We start from the raw sequence: 21,296 nt of genomic DNA, 5'->3' as shown, positions 1-21,296 counted from the left end.
AGCAGCATCCAAAGACTCTTACTACCAGTTGAGAGTGAATTCTAGATATTGGAAGCTGTTTCCATGACAATTAGTTGGAGGAAGGTGGGATCATTTTTCAAAAGAGGGATTCTAGAGCATTTGAAGGAAAAGAGACATACTTAGCCTCCAAGTTGTCTAATTCTGCATGGAAACATAATTTTAGATGGCATTTGAAATTATTTACATAATACATGCTTTATTATGCACTATCAAGAGAAAAACATGAATGTCATTGGCAGCCATGGAAACCTTGGCAAAATCTGACAATGCTTGTATTTCTGCCTTTTCTTCTACCCACAGCAAAAAGAACCAAAAAATGGAAACTGGAAACTGATCAGTTATAAACTACAGGGAAATGGAAATTTTTATTTAAAAGAGAGAATTGTACTGTTGACACATTACATTTGTATATAGTGTTTTTCTCTATAAGCCCCCAAAGCACATTGAACCATGGTAATCATGCTCACATGCTTCATATACTTAAGTTCTACCTACACTGAAAGGACAAATAAATAGATGCACCAAAATACCAAAATAATCTGCCCGCCTTGGAAAACAACAGGATGAACTGATATCACCATCAACTTCTGATAAAAATTCTATATTCATTATATTGGGTTGGCCAAAAAGTTCATTCGGGTTTTTCCATAAAATGTTACAGAAAACCTGAACGAACTTTTTGGCCAACCCAGTAGTTCCTGTGGAATGTAGTTGACATTGTCTGTGATAGAAGTTGATTAGTTCCTTGAGAAATGATGAAACCGTGGGTAATTAGTCAAATCCAATTCACCTTCCTTCAAGGTTATTTTAAGACTTGCATGTCCTCTAAGCTGCATGTAACCTAAACGATATGATGTTTGCTTGAGTTGTTTTCAGCTGTGTCTAGTTTGAGCTGAGCTGGTTCAGGCTGGTAGGAACACTGACCCTTCAACTGGGCATGTGCGACTGTCTGCTAGCTCAGTGACCTTTTGAATATGCAGAGGCCTGTAGCTTAGTTATGCCTGTGCAGAATGATAGTTATTTGCACCTTTTTCCAATCACCATTCCCCATGCTCCCCATGCCTCAGACCACCCTGCTTCTTTATTCATTATCCCATAAATACCCTGAGCCCCTTGTGTCAGGGGAGGCAGTTTTGAGACTTGTTCTCTTGTCTCCTCACTTGGATGCCTTGCAAGTAAACCTTCTCTTTGCTGCAAACCTAGGCATCTCAGCGTTTTGGCTTGCTTCCCATCAGGCAAAGTGAACTTGGTTTGGTAATGATGTGATACGTGCAATAAAAACAAATGGTCATAAATTTGGATTGTAATCTGTAGTGCATGGCTGCAAAGCTGAAGATCAAACTCAAGCTTTAGTAGTTAGGAAGTTTCAGTGGCAAGTGAAAATCACCTTTCGGCTTTACAGGAAGTAGACTTTTCTTTTACATCACTCAGCATGAACGTCTATGCTTTCTATGTCTGAAAAGTTAGCAGTAAATTAAAAAAGGAACAGCAACATGCTGGGGAAATAGGAACCTCAAGAAAATGAAGAGGGGTTGTTTGTGAGCCTTGAATCTTCACCAAATTCTATGGATCTATCTAAGAAACAGCCAATGGCTTCTGTCCCATTCTATACCCAGGTGGAGAAACCCAAGGGTTAGTGCTGATAATGTAAGCATTACAAAGGGAAAAAAGAGGTGTGGATCTGGGCTCCTGTGATCAGAGAGGACAGTTGGAGGTTGTGTGGGGAAGGTGACTGTGGCCCTGAGGCCTACATCAGGACAGGAGACTGAAAAGATCCCTGCAGGTCTGGACAACATCACTTGCAAACACAGTTCCCTCATGAGCCCTGATGAGGAACAGCTTAAAAAGGTAGATACCATATAAATTTTTTTAAAATTTATTTTTGTTCTTTTATATTTTAAATCCTTGTTGTTTATTTCATATATAGCAGTGTGTATCTGTTAATCCCATACTCCTAATTTATTCACCCCCCCCCACTTTCCCCTTTGGTAACCATAAGTTTGTTTTCTATGTCTGTGAGTCTGTTTCTGTTTTGTAAATAAATTCATTTGTATTATATTTTTAGATTCCACATATAAATGATATCATATATTTGTCTATCTCTGACTTACTTAGTATGATAATCTCTAGGTCCATCCATGCTGCTGCAAATGACATTATTCCATTTTTTTAATGGCTGAGTAGTAGTCCATTGTATGTATATATACATGTATGTATATATACATATATATATATATATATACCACATCTTCTTTTTTTTAGATTCTACAATTTACATTTTATTGAACTTGCTTTATAACATACTTTCCCATCTAGCCACCCTATTTATACATTCATCATCTGTTGTATTTATTGTTTTGAGGACAAAGTAAGTTGAAGACTTTGTTACACTTCTCCCTAAACACTTCAGTATGCATGTCATTAGCTAGAGTTCAGTAATTTTCTAAGGTTCTTTTTTTCTTTTAATGTAAAATTTACATATAACAAAAAGTATGAATCTTAAGTGATATATTGGCTGAGTTTTGACATATACATACAAGTATGTATAATCCAAACTTCTATCCAGATATGGAATAGTATCATCAGAAATCTCCCTCATGCCCCTTCCCAGTCATTCTCTGCCCTCAACGCCCTTCAGAGGTAACCAGTGTTATATTTTTATGCTGTCACTTAGATCTGCCTCTCCTAGATTTTCATTTAATGGAATCACAAAGTATGTACTCTTTATAGAAGGCTTCTTTCACTCTGCATGTACCATGTCTTCTTTATCCATTCATCTGTGATGGACATTTAGGTTGTTTCCATGTGTTGACAATTATTAGTAGTACTTCTATGAATGCTGAGGTGCATGTATCTTTTCATATTAGAGTTTTCTCTGGATATATGCCCAGGAGTGGGATTGCAGGATCATATGGTAACTTTATTTTTAGTTTTCTAAGAAATCTCCATACTGTTTTCTATAGTGACTGTACCAGTTTACATTCCCACTAACAGTGTAGGAGGGTTCCTTTTTCTCCACACCCCCTCCAGCATTTATTATTTGTAGAATTTTTGATGATGGCCATTCTGACCAGTGTGAGGTGATACTTCATTACACCTTTGATTTGCATTTCTCTAATAATTAGCAATGTGGAGTAGATTTTCATGTGCCTGTTGGCCATCTGTATGTCTTCTTTGGAGAAATGTCTATTTAGGTCTTTTGCCAATTTGGGTTGTAAGCATTTTTGATAGGAAAAGAATTTCATTCTTTTTCATTTTCCAAGAGCAGCCCCTCTCCCCACCTCCTTATTCCCCACCCCCAGATTGGTCCTGTTCTTGGAGCCAGAATCCACTTGAGTAGCAGGACCTCCGCAGACATATGGTCACCTGCAGGAGAAAAGGCTAGCCAGGCACACAAAATCCAAGGAGATTTTATTCATGCCAAGCTGCACAGGTCTGATGGGCTCTTAAGCCTTGTTTCTGAAAGGACATTTACAATACTCCTTATTTCAGAAGGAGGAAAGTATTTTCTCTCTTTTCATTCTTTCCAATCTCCCCTTCAATAAGAGATCTTGTGTACCAAAATGTTCATTGCAGCTCTATTTACAATAGCCAGGACATGGAAGCAACCTAAGTGTCCATCAACAGATGAATGGATAAAGATGTGGCACATATATACAATGGAATATTACTCAGCCATAAAAAGGAACGAAACTGAGTTATTTGTAGTGAGGTGGATGGACCTGGAGTCTGTCATACAGAGTGAAGTAAGTCAGAAGGAGAAAAACAAATACCGTATGCTAACACATATATATGGAATCTAAGAAAAAAAAATGTCATGAAGAGATTAGTGGTAGGACAGGAATAAAACACAGACCTACTAGAGCATGGACTTGAGGACATGGGGAGGGGGAAGGGTAAGCTGTGACGAAGCGAGAGAGTGGCATGGACATATATACACTACCAAACGAAGCAGAAACTAACACACCATTGTAAAGCAATTATACTCCAATAAAGATGTTAAAAAACAAAGATGGTAAAGTTAGTATGAGATTTTAAAGTAGTGTAGATGATTTTCTGAATTACTGGTTATTTTTGGATAAGATGTATAAATTATAAATCTTAGAAAAATAATAATAACTATATATTTTAATATCAAATAGCATAGAATAAAGTGATTGTACCTGAAAAAAAAAAAACAAAAAAGAAGTGAGCTGGACCATGGTTGGGTTTCTGACCCACAAAGATGGAGAAATAATAAATGTTGTAGTTTCTCTCCACTAAGTTTTGGAGTAATTTTTTATGCAGCTACAGATAGCAAATACTAGCTAATTGTTAATTGATCACATATTCTACAGTGCATAGATATATCTTAAGTTCATGTGTGTTTTCTCCAAATAATAGACTATTTTAATTTAAAAAGGAAAATATTATTTAGGAATGACTTAATATTTTTTAAAGAGGAATATGTTGTAAATCTAAAAATATGTTTGTGCTTCACTGTCATAGTTGTGGAGTATACAGTTAACCTTAAAAAGATGGGTCTGTAATTTACTTCTATAATTCTGAGAAGTTTTAGTCTTGGTTGCCCCAGCCCAGGCTGACAAAGTTAGATTCTATGGTATAATTACAAGGGTGACTGAAAAGGCCCTGTGCCCACTGGATTTAAAAATTGGGTGACTTTTTATTTTGTCCTGGGATCTTGAACCTAAGCATCTATGATTAACTTCGGTAATAATGTTAGAACTGCCAGATGAGCCTTTCCCTTGGAAACCTCTAATTGCTACCTACAACAAAAATCCAATTACAAACAAAAGGCTGCATAATTTGAGAATGTTCTAAAAAGCTTAAATGAGTTGCTCTTTATGATAATATCTGTTCTGTATACTGAATAATATTGTCTGGACCTCATGAGGGCTATAGAGCAAATATTGTAAGAAACCTAAGTATTGTGTCCAATGCTCACAGTGGGAAAATGCCAACTATCAATTTAATTACAAGTTTATTACTTACCAATCAATTTGGTTCCTGCAGAGTGTATGTTCCTTCAGATAATACAAAAAGTTATGTTCTAATTAAAGTATAATTATATATCAAGGACAGAAGGGCAGGAATCATTTTACTTCTGTACTTCCTCACATCAGAATGGACGTGAAGATGCTCCACTCTCAAAATCTGATACACACTTGATAATCTTACAGTACATGTGGTACTTCTATTGAAATACAGACTTTTACAAAATGCTTTTATTTCAAGTTAATAACAATTAAATCTCAAGAGATGCAAAGTGAAATAGGGTAAGGTTTATACTGATTTCAAGACATTTACATTTTTCAGTGGAATGCATACTTTTTAGGTTTATCACATTTTGTTTTGTTAAGTACAATCCCACAGTCAGTGTAATTCAGTCAGTAACATCCAGAGTTTACTATCAAGACACAGAGGTTTTATATCTACCTTTTTGTCTCCTTGTGTCCATACTATCTTTAGTTACTCTGAGCAACTCTCAGAGTTTTTGCATTCTCTTATGCCTGCCTACTATGTCCGCTTTCCTAACCAGTCCTAATATTTACTGATTTATTCTTATTTTTATCTTATGCAGTATGGTGTCTTTCTGGTTTACACCATTTTTTGCTTCTATGTTTTCAGTTGGTGCTTGGTATCTAATGAATAAGTAGATTGAGAACCACACACAGAGAATTTTTGGAATCAAGAATGTGATAAGATGTCAATATTTACTCATGCAGCCAGTGCCCGAGGAAACCCTAACTTCTGTGCATGTTTGCATCTTCATTGTTTAGATGTATGTATTGGATTTAAGCTTATCTTATTTTTTAAATGAAGTGAAAATTATCACCAACTGCATAGATATTAAAGTGTCAAAAGACAGGACACAATTATGTGAAAGAAAATGACTGTAAAATGGTCATGTTTTCCATAGGACCTATGTCTGCCTAGGGAAGCATGAAAATACAAATGACCTCTGTCATGCTCTCAAATATCTTAGTGAGAATGAAGCATAAACAAAGACTTCTGCTATTTCATTAATTTCTCACCTCGACTGCCATGCCCAGAAACATTCTACATTGCCAGATACAAAGCCCAAATTCTTTTATTCCTGTTTCTCTCTTGTGTTCAGAAGTTTTAAGACATAGAATATAGCCTCTTGGAATATTTTCCAGGGGCTGGATTTGGGAAAATAGCAGTTTTGCATAATTTTTAAAATGTCGGTGAGGCACAGACTCAACTGTTCAGAGGTTGATTGACTCCAGTGAGGACATAAACATGGGCGTAAATAAGGAAGAGAAGTTGAATCCAAACCAGAGAAAGAAAAGCCGTCATGGTACATTCCCTCCTCCCTCCTTCCTGTTTCTGGTCTGTTCCTCAGGGCAAGGCAGTGCAGAGACCATGCATACAACCAAGGCAGCAGGTGACCCTTTCTGATAAGGGACTTTCTGGTAGTAGAGGATAGACCTTGCACAATTTTGATTACAATTAAAGAGAATATTACCAGGTAAGATTTGTAGATTTCTTTCAAGAATAGAGAAAAAAATACTTAAGTCAAAGTTTTCTATAAAGAAACAAAAATCACATTTCTTTCAGACTTTTAGACTATAAAAATATGGTACAAAAAAAATGGAAGAGTATTCAGAAATAAGACAAGAAAAAATTTTATAACACAACACCTAAATTATGTAATATCACCCAATAATCTCATCTAGTTAGTACTCTGCTGGTCAACACATAATTATGCTAATAGAGAAATCAAGAATGGTGGACATATACTATAGAAAACAAATGATAACAAGGAGTGACATTCAATAAATATTGTTTCATTTTTTAGGTTTATAATAAGAAACACTATAAAAATGGTCATATTAGGGGCTTCCCTGGTGGCGCAGTGGTTGCGCGTCCGCCTGCCGGTGCAGGGGAACCGGGTTCGCGCCCCGGTATGGGAGGATCCCACGTGCCGCGGAGCGGCTGGGCCCGTGAGCCATGGCCGCTGAGCCTGCACGTCCAGAGCCTGTGCTCCGCAACGGGAGAGGCCGCAGCAGAGGGAGGCCCGCGTACCACAAAAAAAAAAAAAAAAAAAAAAAAAAAAAAAGGTCATATTAGACAAAGCTACTAGAAAAAAAAGCTCAAAAATGGGAAAAAAAGATCCATAACAATCACAATAGTTTCACATCCATAAAAATGAACCAGGGTCACCAGGCATTTAAGAAAAGAGAAGGACTATAATGATTTAAAAAACCCAAAAAACAAAAAAAACAAAGCAAAGCAAAACAAAACATTTGCTGGAGGAAATAAATCATCCAAGAAATAAAAAGTTTAATTTGAACATCTTCAGAGAGATTTGAGCTGTCTGGCATTATTACTAAAATAATAAAAGGATGGTATGAAAAGGTAGCAATAGGAAAATTGTATGTTTGGAAATTAAAATATTGCCAGACTGAAAAGTTTAGTAAAAGGACTGAATGATTAAAAAAAAAAAAAAAAAGCCAAAGATAGAATCAATGATCTAGAAGATGTTGAGAAACTCTCCAAAGGTGTTGAAGAAAAAGGAACAATGAGAAAATATAAGAGAAAAACTTAGCATCATGGATACCCTCATCCAGGAACCCCAGTGTTCGTCTAGTAAGATTTCTAGAAGGAGAAAACAAAAACAAACAAAAAAAGAACAAAAAATAAAAAGTTAGAAAAACATCAAAGAACAATAACAATGTAAATACAATAATATAAAATATTCACATGTTTACATTGAAGTGATCAATTGGTCACTGATAAAGATAACTCAATAAAAATAGAAAAGACACTTACCTGGACATTCCTAGTACAATTTTATAACTCCAGTTGTAAAGAGATAATATTCTAAAAGCTGCCACAGGCAGGGAAAAAAATTAGCAGACAAACAAGTGACTCCTTGGATTATGTAAGATTTCTAATCAGTAAAAATAGCTTTTAAAAAATAACATAATGGTTGTTCAAAGTTGAGGGAGAAAATTATTTTCACTTGACAGTTCTATGACAGACTATTCACAAAGCCAATGTCAAAGCAAAGACATTTTCTGATAAGTGATGAGTAACTGTTTACTCCACCTGTGAACTCTGTATGAATTAAAAATTGTTGAAACAGTGTTAAAGTTAACAAAAAAGAATCTAAACAAATGGCACTGTAAGATAAAAGATTCAGTGAAGGAAGAAGTATAAGAAGCTAGAAAGAAAATTTTTTAAATGGATTAATTTCAATTAGGAAAGAGTCAAAAGATCATGCTTCTTTCATATCCTTCTAATCATAGTATGTAGTTCTATATAAATATTTGCACAATGATAATATTATGATCACCATGTTTAGTTTTTCATTCTTATAACTAACTTATAGAAAATAAGTATAGTTTAAAATGGAATATATGTGTTATGAACCTTAAAACATGGTGAACAACAAAACCAACAAAAATTAGGATGGCGGGGGAAAAGAGAAGAAAGAAAAAAGTCAAGTAAGCTAGAAGGAATTGATATAAGTGCAATATAAAGGCAATGAATCATAAATATCGCTATGTAAAATATATACACACATACTTGTATTTATTTTAAAAATAAATATGTTAAGTAAACTTTTTATTTTAGAACAATTATAGATTTACAGAAGAATTGCAAAGGTAGTATAGAGTTCCCTTACACTCCACAACCAGTTTTCTCTATTATTATCATCATACATTAATATTGTACATTAGTTACAATTAGTGGATCAATGTTGATACTTTATTTTTAACCAAAGCCATGTTTACTTAGGCTTGGCTGTGATGATTTCTCAGACTTTCCTTGTTTTTAATGACCACAACAGTTTTGAAGAGTAAAGATAAGTATTTTGTAGAATGTCTCTCTATTGGGATTTATCTGATGTTTTTCTTATGATAAGACTGATGTTATGTATTTTGGGAAGGAAGACCACAGAGGTAAAGTGTCATTTTACCACATCGTATCAAGGGTACATGCTGTCAATATGAATTTCCACCATTGATGTTATTAACCTTGATCATTTGGCTGAGAAAGTGTTTGTGAGGTTTCTTTACTCAAGTTACTCTCTTTTTTCCTCAATTTCATGCTGTCCTCTTTGGAAGGAGGTCACTATGCATAGCCCAAACTTAAGTACAGAGAGCTTCTTCATCCACTTGGGGTTGACTTACCTATATAAACAGAAAGGACAACTTCCTGAATGAGAGAAAATATTTGCAAATGATACAAATTATAAGGGGTTAATATTCAAAATATATGAAGAGCACATACAACTCAACATCAAAAAACAAACCCTATTAAAAAATGGGCAGAAGACCTGAATAGACATTTTTCCAAAGAAGACATACAGATGGCTCACAGGCACCTAAAAAGATGCTCAATATTGCTAATATCAGAAAATTGCAAATCAAAATGACATATTCAGTAATGCTTGTAAGAATGGGTATTATAAAAAAGACAAAAAACAACAAGTATTGGTGAGAACGTGGAGAAACGGGAACTCTCATGCACTATTGGTGGGTATGTAAATTGTTGTAGCGACTATGGAAAACAGTATGGAGGTTTCTCAAAAAAACTAAAAGTGGAACTACCATATGACTCAGCAATTCCACTCCTGGATATATATCCAAAGAAAAAATGACACTAATTCAAAAAGATACATGCACCTCGATGTTCATAGTAACATTATTTACAACAGCCAAGATATGGAAGCAACCTAAGTGTCCATCAACAGGTGAATAGATAAAGAAGATGTGAGATATATATACATACATATACATATATATATCTAACATCCATAAGATGTTATGGAAAAACCCAAAAGAACTTTTTGGTCAGCCTAATATATATCTCACATGTATACACACACACACACACACACACACAATGGGATACTACTCAGCCATAAAAAAGAATAAAATTTTGCCATTTACAACAACATGGATGGATCTGGAGGGTATTATGCTTAGTGAAATAAGTCAGACAGAGAAAGACATATACTGTATGTTATCACCTATATGTGAAATTAAAAAATAAATGAATGAATGTAACAAAGCAGGAACAGACTCACTTATAGAGAACAAACCAGTGGTTACCAGTGGAGAGAGGGGAGCAGGGAGGGTCAAGATAGGGGTAGGAGATTAAGAAGCACAAACTATTATGTTTAAAATAAATAAGCTACATGGATATATTGTATAGCACAGGGACTATAACCAATATTTTATAGTAACTTCAAATGGAGTGTAATCTATAAAAATTTTGAATCACTGTGTTGAATACCTGAAACTAATATAGTATTATAAATCAACTATGCCCCAATTAAAAAAATATTTGAAATTCTTCTGTATGGGAGATTTGTCCATCCTTCTTCATTTATGTATCCTTCCATCATGTATTTATATTAGGATGGATTTGTGGATATTTATTTTATACTTGGTGACTTAATCCAACATCACTTTATTTTAGCTCAAACTATTCCAGCTTTGACTATTGGGAGCTCTTTCTGTTGATTCTGGCATCTCTTTGACATACAACATTTTGCTCATTTTTGAGCACTTCCTTACTTTTAGGCCCTACAAGATGCTCCAGGCTCATCTTATATATTTTCTGCCCAGGCACAGAATCCTCTATTTCTCCAAGGAGCTCTATTTTTTTTTTTTAATTGAGAACGTTATTTGCAACCAAGTTACGGGTGCTAGGATGTGTTTGTTGCTACTAGGGTTTTGGTGCTTTTAGATCCTCTCAGCTGACAGAGTGAGGAAACATAGTGTGTGTGCTAACCAGTCCATATAAATACATCTATGAATATTTTTATTTGCATCCTTATGTATTTATATTAGGCTAAACATGAGTTCATTCTGATATCTACAGCTCTAATCCATTAACAATAGAACATCATTCTAGCCTCCTCTTAATTAACTGTAACCCCCAACTCCAAACAGTGGGAAACCTGGCTCCCACTGTCTGCCATGCATTTACTTAACTGTTCAATTCCAGTACACATACAGTGGTATCAGAATTGTTAACCTGTATCTCCATGGGAAACAACTTTATCAACAAAAGTACAGTGTTATGTACAGTTTCTTTTGCCATTAGTCTTACAGACTCCATTTATTTCCAAAGTTACTTAGGTCAACACTTTTTCCCCCATCTCCTTCAGTGAGGTTTCTTCATATATTTGTGATGCATTTAGATTGTTTTGTCATATTCTGCATTCCATTCCAGAATCAGATTACAGTAAGTCCCCTACATATGAACAAGTGCTGTTCCGAGAACCTGTTCATAAGTCCAATTTGTTTGTAAGTCCAACAAAGTTAGCTTAGGTACCCAACTAACACAATTGGCTATACATATAGTACTGTACTGTACTAAGTTTATAATAATTTTCACACAAATAATACATTAAAATAAACAAAAAAATAAAGAAAATATTTTTAATCTTATAGTACAGTACCTTGAAAAATACAGTAGCTCACACCAGACATGTGAACTAACTTACATGACTGGACATGTGAACTCACATTCGCATCTTTGAAAGTTCACAACTTGAAGGTTCGTATGTAGGGGACTTACTATTAACAAAACTTTAAATTCATAAATCCATACACAAGAAAATCTAAAAATAAGAATAATATTACTATACAAAAATTGAGAGGTGTTAGGGAAGAAGGGAAAGGAGGAAATGGTAAGTTAAATTTATCGTTTGTTAGTTTTTATTATTTCTTTTATGTTTTATTGTTTAATTGCTTATTATTAATTGTATATATTTGAAGCAGGAAAATGCAAACAACATTTTGATAAACCTTAATACCTACCACCCAGATTAAAAAATTGTTAACATCTAGATATACTTTCTTCAAAAATTCTTATTATGGAAAATTTTATACATGTGAAAAAGAAAAACCTCCACGTACCCATCACCCAGCTTCAATAATCATAAACTCATAGCCAAGGTAACCTCATCTGTATGCTCACTAATTTCCTCTACCTTGGATTACTTTGAAACAAATTCCAGATAACATATTATTTTAGCTCTAAATATTTCAGAACATATCTCTAAAAGATGAGGTCTGGGGGCTTCCCTGGTGGCGCAGTGGTTGCGCATCCGCCTGCCGATGCAGGGGAACCGGGTTCGTGCCCCGGTCTGGGAGGATCCCACATGCCGCGGAGCGGCTGGGCCCGTGAGCCATGGCCGCTGAGCCTGTGCGTCTGGAGCCTGTGCTCCGCAACGGGAGAGGCCGCAACAGAGGGAGGCCCGCATACCACACACACACAAAAATAAATAAATAAATAAAAATAAAAGATGAGGTCTGTTAAAAAAACAGTTGCAATTAATCTGATCAGACCTAAAAGTGGACAATCATTCATTAGCACAATTAAAATCCATTTAGCATTCAGATTTTGTATTCTTTCATAAATGTCATCAGTATCTACATTTTTCTCACTGTGTGTGAGTCAGGTCCAAATAAAGTACACTCATTGTTCTTTCTGGTATGTCCCTTAAAAGTCTTTCTCTTTTTCTCCTCCTTTCAATTTGTTGAACATATCTGGTCATTTGTTCATTGGTTTCCCACATTCTGGACTCTGCTGATTGTTTCTGGTACTGTTAAATTTAACATGTCCCTTGTAGATTGTAGCTGGATTTAGACACTTGATCAGATTCAGCTTTTCATTTTTGGCAGACTAAGAGTTGATTCTTCCAACAGGAAACACATACTCTGATTGCCCTCCGTTTATGATGTTGGCTGACCTGATGCTCAAAGTCTAAATCCATTAATTCTTAGTGGTCACAAAATGGTACCTTTCCACAAAATGGCACCATTCATCCACAAAATGGCACTTTTCCTTCATCACTCATTAGCTAGAATACATATGCAACAAGAAACTCTTCCTCATCTACTCTTTAGCTAGCTAGTGATAGAATCTACAAGGAAATGAAGAATAAATGGCTCTTTCCCATTATTTGCTAGTTTTCAAAATAATGACTTGACCCATTTATATGCCAACTGTCTTACCCTTCATAATAGAGAGTTTTTAAGTACTTTCCAAAGTTGTTTAATCAAAAAGTAATGAAATATGTACATTTTAGTTTACTGAGTTATATTGGCCCTCACCATAAAATGGAAAACAAGAAATGTTGGCAGTGGTTGCCTCTGAATAGAGAGGCTGTGGATGGCTGGAAAGACACTGTTACTTTTCACATTCTGAGTCTTTTCCTATAGTGTAATCTTAAAAAAAAAAAAAAAAAAAAAAAAAAAAAACTTTATACATTAACACACACTGTAAATCAACTATACTTCAATAAAATAAATTTTAAAAAATAAAGAAATGCAGATAGTAAGACAAAAAATCTTTACGCATATTTTACTTTAATAATAAAAAATTTATCAGGAATAATTTTTAGTTATGTGGGAAAATACTTACATTTTAGCATTTAAGTGACAGGAGTAAAGATACATACATGAATTCACCTACCAGTATTCAGTATGCAGTGAATCCGGCTTAATGGAGAAAAAAGGCAGCTAGAAGGTAATGATAAGAGTAAGAATGACCGACAGCTTTAGGCCCATTAGGCCAAGGGCATAGGATTTAATTCTTGTCTTATAACATCAATTTGGCCTAGTATCATTAAAACTTTCTCAGGATTTTAATCATTTCCCCAACATAACCTTGTCTGGCTCAACTTCTAACCTCTATATTCTTGCTAGTCATGCAAAGTGTGGGCCAACAGACCTGCAGAGTCAGCATCACTTGGGAGCCTGTTAGAAATCCAGCTGAGAATCAAGAAAGAAAATTGGATACCAGTTAAACCAACAAAACAGCAACATAAATAATCCAGGAGCAGAAAAGCCTGAAAAATGATGACACACACCTCTAGTGATCACCAGAACACCTCACAGAGAAACCAAAGCTGGAGCACAGGAAGGTGTGGTCTTCAACCTGAAAACCCTACACAATCTTTGGATTTGTTCAGTACAAACTGACCCCCATGGGGCTCAGTGAAAACAGGCTGCTTCCAACAGGCTGGCCTCCTGGAGCCATTGTGTGTGTGTGTGTGTGTGTGTGTGTGTGTGTGTGTGTGTGTGAGAAAAAACAGGGCCAAGTTTAAAAGTCTTTCTAAATTTTAGCCAGGAAATTTTTACAGATTTTCCTTTAACTCATGGAGGAAACTCACAAAGTTAAATATAAGATGGCATCATTATTGTGAGTCAATATTCTAATTTGTAGTGTGAGGGTGACCTGGATCTTTCTCTCCCCTTATGTATTAGTTTCATATTGCTGCTGTAACAAATTTAATTTAAAACAACACAAATTTATTCTTGTACTGTTCTGGAGGTCAGAAGTTTAAAATCAGTTTCACTGGGCTAAATTTGGCTGGACTGGTTCTTTTGGGAGGTTCTGAGGGGAGAACCCATTTCCTTGCCTTTTCTAGCTTCTGGAGGCCACCTGAATTCCATGATTGAGAACACTTCCTCTCATCACTACAACCTTTTGTTTCTGTTGCCATATTTCTTATTAATTACTCTAGTGTCCTGCTTCCTTCTCATTTTGTTATTACATTGGGCCCACCTAGATAATCCAGAATAATCTCGATATCTCAAGATCCTAACTTAATCATATCTGCAAAGTCCCTCTGCCATAGAAGGTAACATTCACGTGTTCCAGAAATTAGAATGTGGAAATCTTTTGAAGGGGGAGCATTATTTAGCCTATTTCACTTTTATATGGGAAAGATCTGAGGAGCAGAATGTATCTCTCTGGAACATAGGTCCTTGGCATTTGATCAACCTGGATCTTTCTTTACCTGTACCATTGGCTGTTCCTGCTAGCTTCTTTCTCAGGAAGACGAGGAGATTGGAAGGAGTATATTCACTGTAAGATTTGTTTAAAGCAGGATTTTAAAATGTGCCTGGCATTTGCTTTCGTCAGGTATGATGACACACAGACACAGAAATGACTGTCATGAAGGAAGTTTTTATACTCACAGATCTCCAGAAGTTGGAGGCACATCACATAGGTCACAAGGGTAAGAATGAGGGTCAATCAGGAGGCAGAGAGGAAAACAAGGACAAGAGCCTTTATTGTGTTTTGTTTTCGTTTTTGTTTTTTTTTTTCAGGAAAAGCAAAGCAAGGCAGAATAAGCAGGTTTAGGATTGGCTAATTTGAATAATTTCAACAGGCTCTGGTACATAGGGGCTGTCTCTAGTTGTCTGGTATCTGGCCTTATGATTAGAGTGATTAGAGTGTGGGGGTACTGGCCCCTCTATCAAGCTCTCACAGGACTCTTACACTTTCTATCTCTGAACTTTTAATGTATGTGAGGTCTCTGACCCTCTCATGTATGTGGGTTTCCCAACATACAAATTAAAATTTGATTTTCTCCTATTAGTCTGTCTTATGCCATTTTAATTATTTGACCAGCCAAAAACAACAAAAGAAGGAAAGAGGAAAGGGAAATTTTCCCCTTCCTGACTGTTCTTTTGAGTGCCTGTTTTCAAAAGCCCGCTGTAGTGTATTTTGAGAAGTGAAGGATGTGCCTTGGTTACTATCAGTAATGTCTATAATTCTGAAGGGAATAAGGAATGTGCTGTCAAGACCAGGTACTGTGGCCTTAGTATATGTATAGACATATGGAATTTTGATTTATATTTTGGGTATCTGTGAGACAAATGATTCCCATAGTTCTTTACCCTGAAGGGGTCAACTCTTAGGCAACGGTCCAACAGTTCATAATAAATGTGAAGATGGGGTCATTTGTTGGTCAGGGCATCCATGCTAAGATAACTGACTCCTAAAGTTTGGTGAATTGTATTGACCCTTGGGTCTCATCTTTTACCAGGATATCCTGCCTAAGAGATTAAAAGCAGCAACATTCAACTCAGCTCCATCATTTTTTTTTTTTTTTTTTTTTTTTTTTGTGGTATGCGGGCCTTCCTCTGTTGTGGCCTCTCCCGTTGCGGAGCACAGGCTCCGGACGCGCAGGCTCAGCGGCCATGGCTCACGGGACCAGCCGCTCCGCGGCATGTGGGATCCTCCCAGACCGGGGCGCGAACCCGGTTCCCCTGCATCGGCAGGCGGACGCGCAACCACTGCGCCACCAGGGAGGCCCCATCATTTTTATAATAGGGGCAGTGTCATTTGTACAGTCTACAAACTCCTATTGCTGTTCACTCAGTTAATCCTAAGGGGTCTGGGAAGGGGTTGACCTCCTGCAGCACCATGGCATCTGGCAAAGGACTGAAGACAGGGGAGACAATGTTTTCTTGAAGACAGCATTTGGCATCAGAATTGAGGGAAGTGGATATGAGGATACATGACCTCTGAGACTGTATTCCTATTTGCTGGTTGTTTTCTGCCTCCAACACCAAGAAGTTTGGATGACCAGAAGTAAGAGGAGGTCATTTCTCTGCCAAGGCAGAGAGCTTGTGACAACTTGCACCCTCTTTTTTCTCTTTCCCAGTGAAAAATATTTCCACTGTTCATGTGCTCATGTCATCTTGTTCTCAATGAGAAGAAAGGTCAATACTATGAAGGCCCTTGGAGAGGAAGCTCTAACCATCCCATTTGTAGGTCTGAGGTCTGGATACATGCAGCCCCGGTCCTCTTCTTTCCTTTCTGTGGACACATTGAGTTTCTCTCTCCCAATCCCTTTGCAGGAAGAGATTTTTGATACATCAACTTTTAGATTCTTACTGAAAGCAGAATTTTAACAAGTTGAAGTCTTACTCATTTGGGAAGTGTGGTAGGCAGAATAATGGTCCCTGAAGATATCCATGTCTTAGTCTCTGGAACCTGTAAATATGCTACCTTCCATGGTAAAAGGGACTTTGCAGATGTGATTAAGTTAAGGGCCTTGAGATTGGGAGGTGATACTGGATTACATGAGTGGGTCATAAATATGATGACAAGGAACATTCAGAGAAGAGAATGTTTGCTTCCTGGATGTGGTCAGCAGCAGATGTGATTATGAATAAAAAGCCAGAGAGGTGCACTGTTGCAGGATTTGAAGACAAAGGAAGGGGTCATAAACCAAGGCACAGGGAGAGCCTCTGGCAGTGGGAAATGGCAAAGAAATGGATTTTCCCTTAGGGCCTCCAGAAGGTACACAGGACTCTTGACACTTTGATTTTTTTCCCTGTTGGAGCTCTAATCTATAAAAATGTAAGAGGAGAACTTCAAGATGGCTGAGGAGTAAGATGTGGAGATCACCTTCCTCCCCACAAATACATAAAAAATAAAACTACACAAGGAACAACTCCTACAGAATACCTATTGGATGATGGCAAAAGACCTCAGACTTCCCAAAAGGCAAGAAACTCCCCACGTACCTGGATAGAGCAAAAGAAAAAAGAAAAAACAGAAACAGAGAATAGGGACTGGACCTGCACCACTGGGAGGGAGCTATGAAGGAGGAATAGTTTCCAAACACTAGGAAGCCCCTTAACTGGCGGAGACAGGAGTGGGCAGGGGAAAAATTCGGAGCCACAGAGGAGAGCGCAGCAACAGGGTTGCAGAGGGCAAAGCGGAGAGATTCCCGCACAGAGGATCAGTGCCGACCAGCACTCACCAGCCCGAGAGGCTTGTTTGCTCACCCACCGGAGCGGGTGGAGACTGGGAGCTGAGGCTCGGGTTTTGGCGGTCAGATCCCAGGGAGACGACTGGGGTTGGCTGTGTGAACACAGCCTGAAGGGGGCTAGTGCACCACAGCTAGCAGGGAGTGAGTCTGGGGAAAACTCTGGACCTGCCTAAAAGGTAAGATGCCATTGTTTCGGGGTGCTTGAGGAGAGGACATTCAGAACACTGCCTAAACAAGCTTCAGAGATGAGCACGAGCCACAGCTCTCAGAGCAGACACCAGAGACCGGCATGAAATGTTAACGCTGCTGCTGCAGCCACCAGGAATCCTGTGTGCAAGCAAATGTCACTTATTACACCTTCCCTCCTGGGAGCCTGTGCAACCCACCACTGCCAGGGTCCCATGATCCAGGGGCAACGTCCCTGGGATAACACATGGCAACATCACAACATAACACTGTTGCAACATCACAACAGCCTCTGCCGCCACAAGCTTGCCCCGCATTCCATACCCCTCCCTCCCCCCAGCCTGAGTGAGCCAGAGCCCCCTAATCAGCCAGTCCTTTAACCCCCTCCTGTCTGGGCAAAGAACAGACACCAGAAGGTGACCTACATGCAGAGGCGGAGCCAAATCCAAAGCTGAACCCCAGGAGCTGTGCAAACAAAGAAGAGAAAGGGAAATTTCTCTGTGTAGCCTCAGGCACAGTGGATTAAATCTTCACAACCAACTTAATGTACTCTGCATCTATGGAATACCTGAATAGACAATGAACTGTCCCAAAATTGAGGCAGTGGATGTTGGGAGCAACTAAAGATTTGGGATTTGCTGTATGAAACTGACTAGTTTCTAACTTTTATGTTTATCTTAGCTTTTAGCACTTGTTATCATTGGGGGATTTGTTTATTGGTTTAGTTGCTCTCTTCTTTTGTTTTATTACTTTATAAATTTTTAATTTTAATATTTTTTTATTTTTAATTTTAATAAATTTTATTTTATTTTACTTCTTTTTTTTTCTTTCTTTCTTTTTCTCTCCCTTTTCTTCTGAGCCATGTGGCTGACAGGGTCTTGGTGGTCCAGCCAGGTGTCAGGCCTGAGCCTTTGAGGTGGGAGAGCCAAGTTCAGAACATTGGACCACCAGAGACCTCCCAGTCCCACGTAATATCAATCAGCAAGATATATCCCAGAGATCTCTGCCTCAACGCTAAGACACACCTCCACTCAATGACCAGCAAGCTCCAGTGCTGGACACCCTATGCCAAATAACTAGCAGGACAGGAACACAACAGCACCCATTAGGAGAGAGGCTATCTAAAATCATAATAAGTTCACAGACACTCCAAAATACACCACCAGACTTGGTCCTGCCCACCAGAAGGCCAAGATCCAGCCTCATCCACCAGAAAACAGGAACCAGCCCCCTCCACCAAGAAGTCTACAAAACACACTGAACCAACCTTACCCACTGGGGGCAGATCCCAAAAAGAACAGGAACTATGAGCCTGCAGCCTGTGAAAAGGAGACCCCAAGCACAGTCAGATAAGCAAAATGAGAAGACAGAGAAATACACAGCAGTTGAAGGAGCAAAGTAAAAACCCACCAGAGCAAAAAAATGAAGAGGAAATAAATAGTCTACCTGAAAAAGAAATCATAGTAATGTTAGTAAAGATGATCCAAAATCTTGGAAATAGAATGGAGAAAATACAAGAAACGTTTAACAAGGACCTAGAAGAACTAAAGAGGAAACAAACAATGATGAACAACATAATAAATGAAATTAAAAATGTTCTAGAAGGAATCAATAGCAGAATAACTGAGGCAGAATAACAGATAAGTGACCTGGAAGATAAAATAGTGGAAATAACTACCGCAGAGCAGAATAAAGAAAAAAGAATGAAAAGAATTGAGGACCATCTCAGAGACCTCTGGGACAACATTAAATGCACCAACATTTCAATTATAGGGGTCCCAGAAGAAGAAGAGAAAAAAAAAGGGACTGAGAAAATATTTGAAGAGATTATAGTTGAAAATTTCCTTAATGTGGGAAAGAAAATAATCAAACAAGTCGAGGAAGTTCAGAAAGTGGGATACAAGATAAATCCAAGGAGAAACATGCCTAGACACATATTAATCAAACTACCAAAAATTAAATACAAGGAAAAATATTAAAAGCATCAAGGGAAAGGCAACAAATAACACAAGGGAATCCCCATAAGGTTAACAGCTGAACTTTCAGAAGAAAATCTGAAAGCCAGAGGGAGTGGCAGGATATATTTACAGTGATGAAAGGGAAAAACCTACAACCAAGATTGCTCTACTAAGCAAGGATCTCATTCCAATTCAATGGAGAAATTAAAACCTTTACAGACAAGCAAATCTAAGAGAATTCAGCACCACCAAACTAGCATTACAACAAATGCTAAAGGTAATTCTCTAGGCAGGAAACACAAGAGAAGGAAAAGACCTACAAAAACAAACACACAACAATTAAGAAAATGGTAATAGGAACATACATATTGATAACTACCTTAAATGTAAGTGGATTAAATGCTCCAACCAAAAGACATAGACTGGCTGAATGGATACAAAAATAAGACCCGTATATATGCTGTTTACAAGAGACCCACTTCAGACCTAGGGAAACATGCAGACTGAAAGTGAGGGGATGGAAAAAGATATTCCATGCAAATGGAAGTCAAAAGAAAGCTGGAGTAGCAATTCTCATAACAGATAAAATATACTTAAAAAAAAAGACTATTGCAAGAGACAAAGAAGGACACTACTTAATGATCAAAGGATCAATTCTAGAAGTTATAACAATTGTAAATATTTATGCACCCAACATAGGAGCACCTCAATACATAAGGCAAATGCTAACAGCCATAAAAGGGGAAATTGACAGTAACACAATCATAGTAGGGGAAAACGAAATTGATAAACCATTAGCCAGACTCATCAAGAAAAAAAGGGAGAAGACTCAAATCAACAAAATTAGAAGTGAAAAAGGAGAAGTAACAATTGACACTGAAGAAATACAAAGGATCATAAGAGATTACTACAAGCAACTATATGCCAAAACCTTGGTAAATTAAAGAAAATTGAAATCATATCAAGTATCTTTTCCAACCACAGCACTATGAGACTAGATCAATTACAGGAAAAAAGTTGTAAAAAACGCAAACACGTGGAGGCTAAACAATATGTTACTAAATAACCAAGAGATCACTGAAGAAATCAAAGAGGAAATCAAAAAATACCTAGGAACAAATGACAATGAAAACACGATGACCCAAAGTCTATGGGATGCAGCAAAAGCAGTTCTAGGAGGGAAGTTTATGGCAATACAATCCTACCTCAAGAAACAAGAAAACTCTCAAATAAAAAACCTAACCTTACACCTAAGGCAATTAGAGAAAGAAGAACAAAAAAAACCCCTGAAGTTAGCAGAAGGAAAGAAATCATGAAGAGCAAATCAGAAATAAATGAAAAATAAATGAAGGAAATGATCGCATAGATAAGTATAACTGAAAGCTGGTTCTTTGAGAAGATAAACGAAATTGATAAACCATTAGCCAGACTCATCAAGAAAAAAAGGGAGAAGACTCAAATCAACAAAATTAGAAGTGAAAAAGGAGAAGTAACAATTGACACTGAAGAAATACAAAGGATCATAAGAGATTACTACAAGCAACTATATGCCAATAAAATGG

This window comes from Physeter macrocephalus, chromosome 9, assembly GCF_002837175.3.
Source record: "Physeter macrocephalus isolate SW-GA chromosome 9, ASM283717v5, whole genome shotgun sequence".
NCBI lineage: Eukaryota > Metazoa > Chordata > Mammalia > Artiodactyla > Physeteridae > Physeter > Physeter macrocephalus.
Note: the sequence above shows the minus strand (reverse complement) of the source record.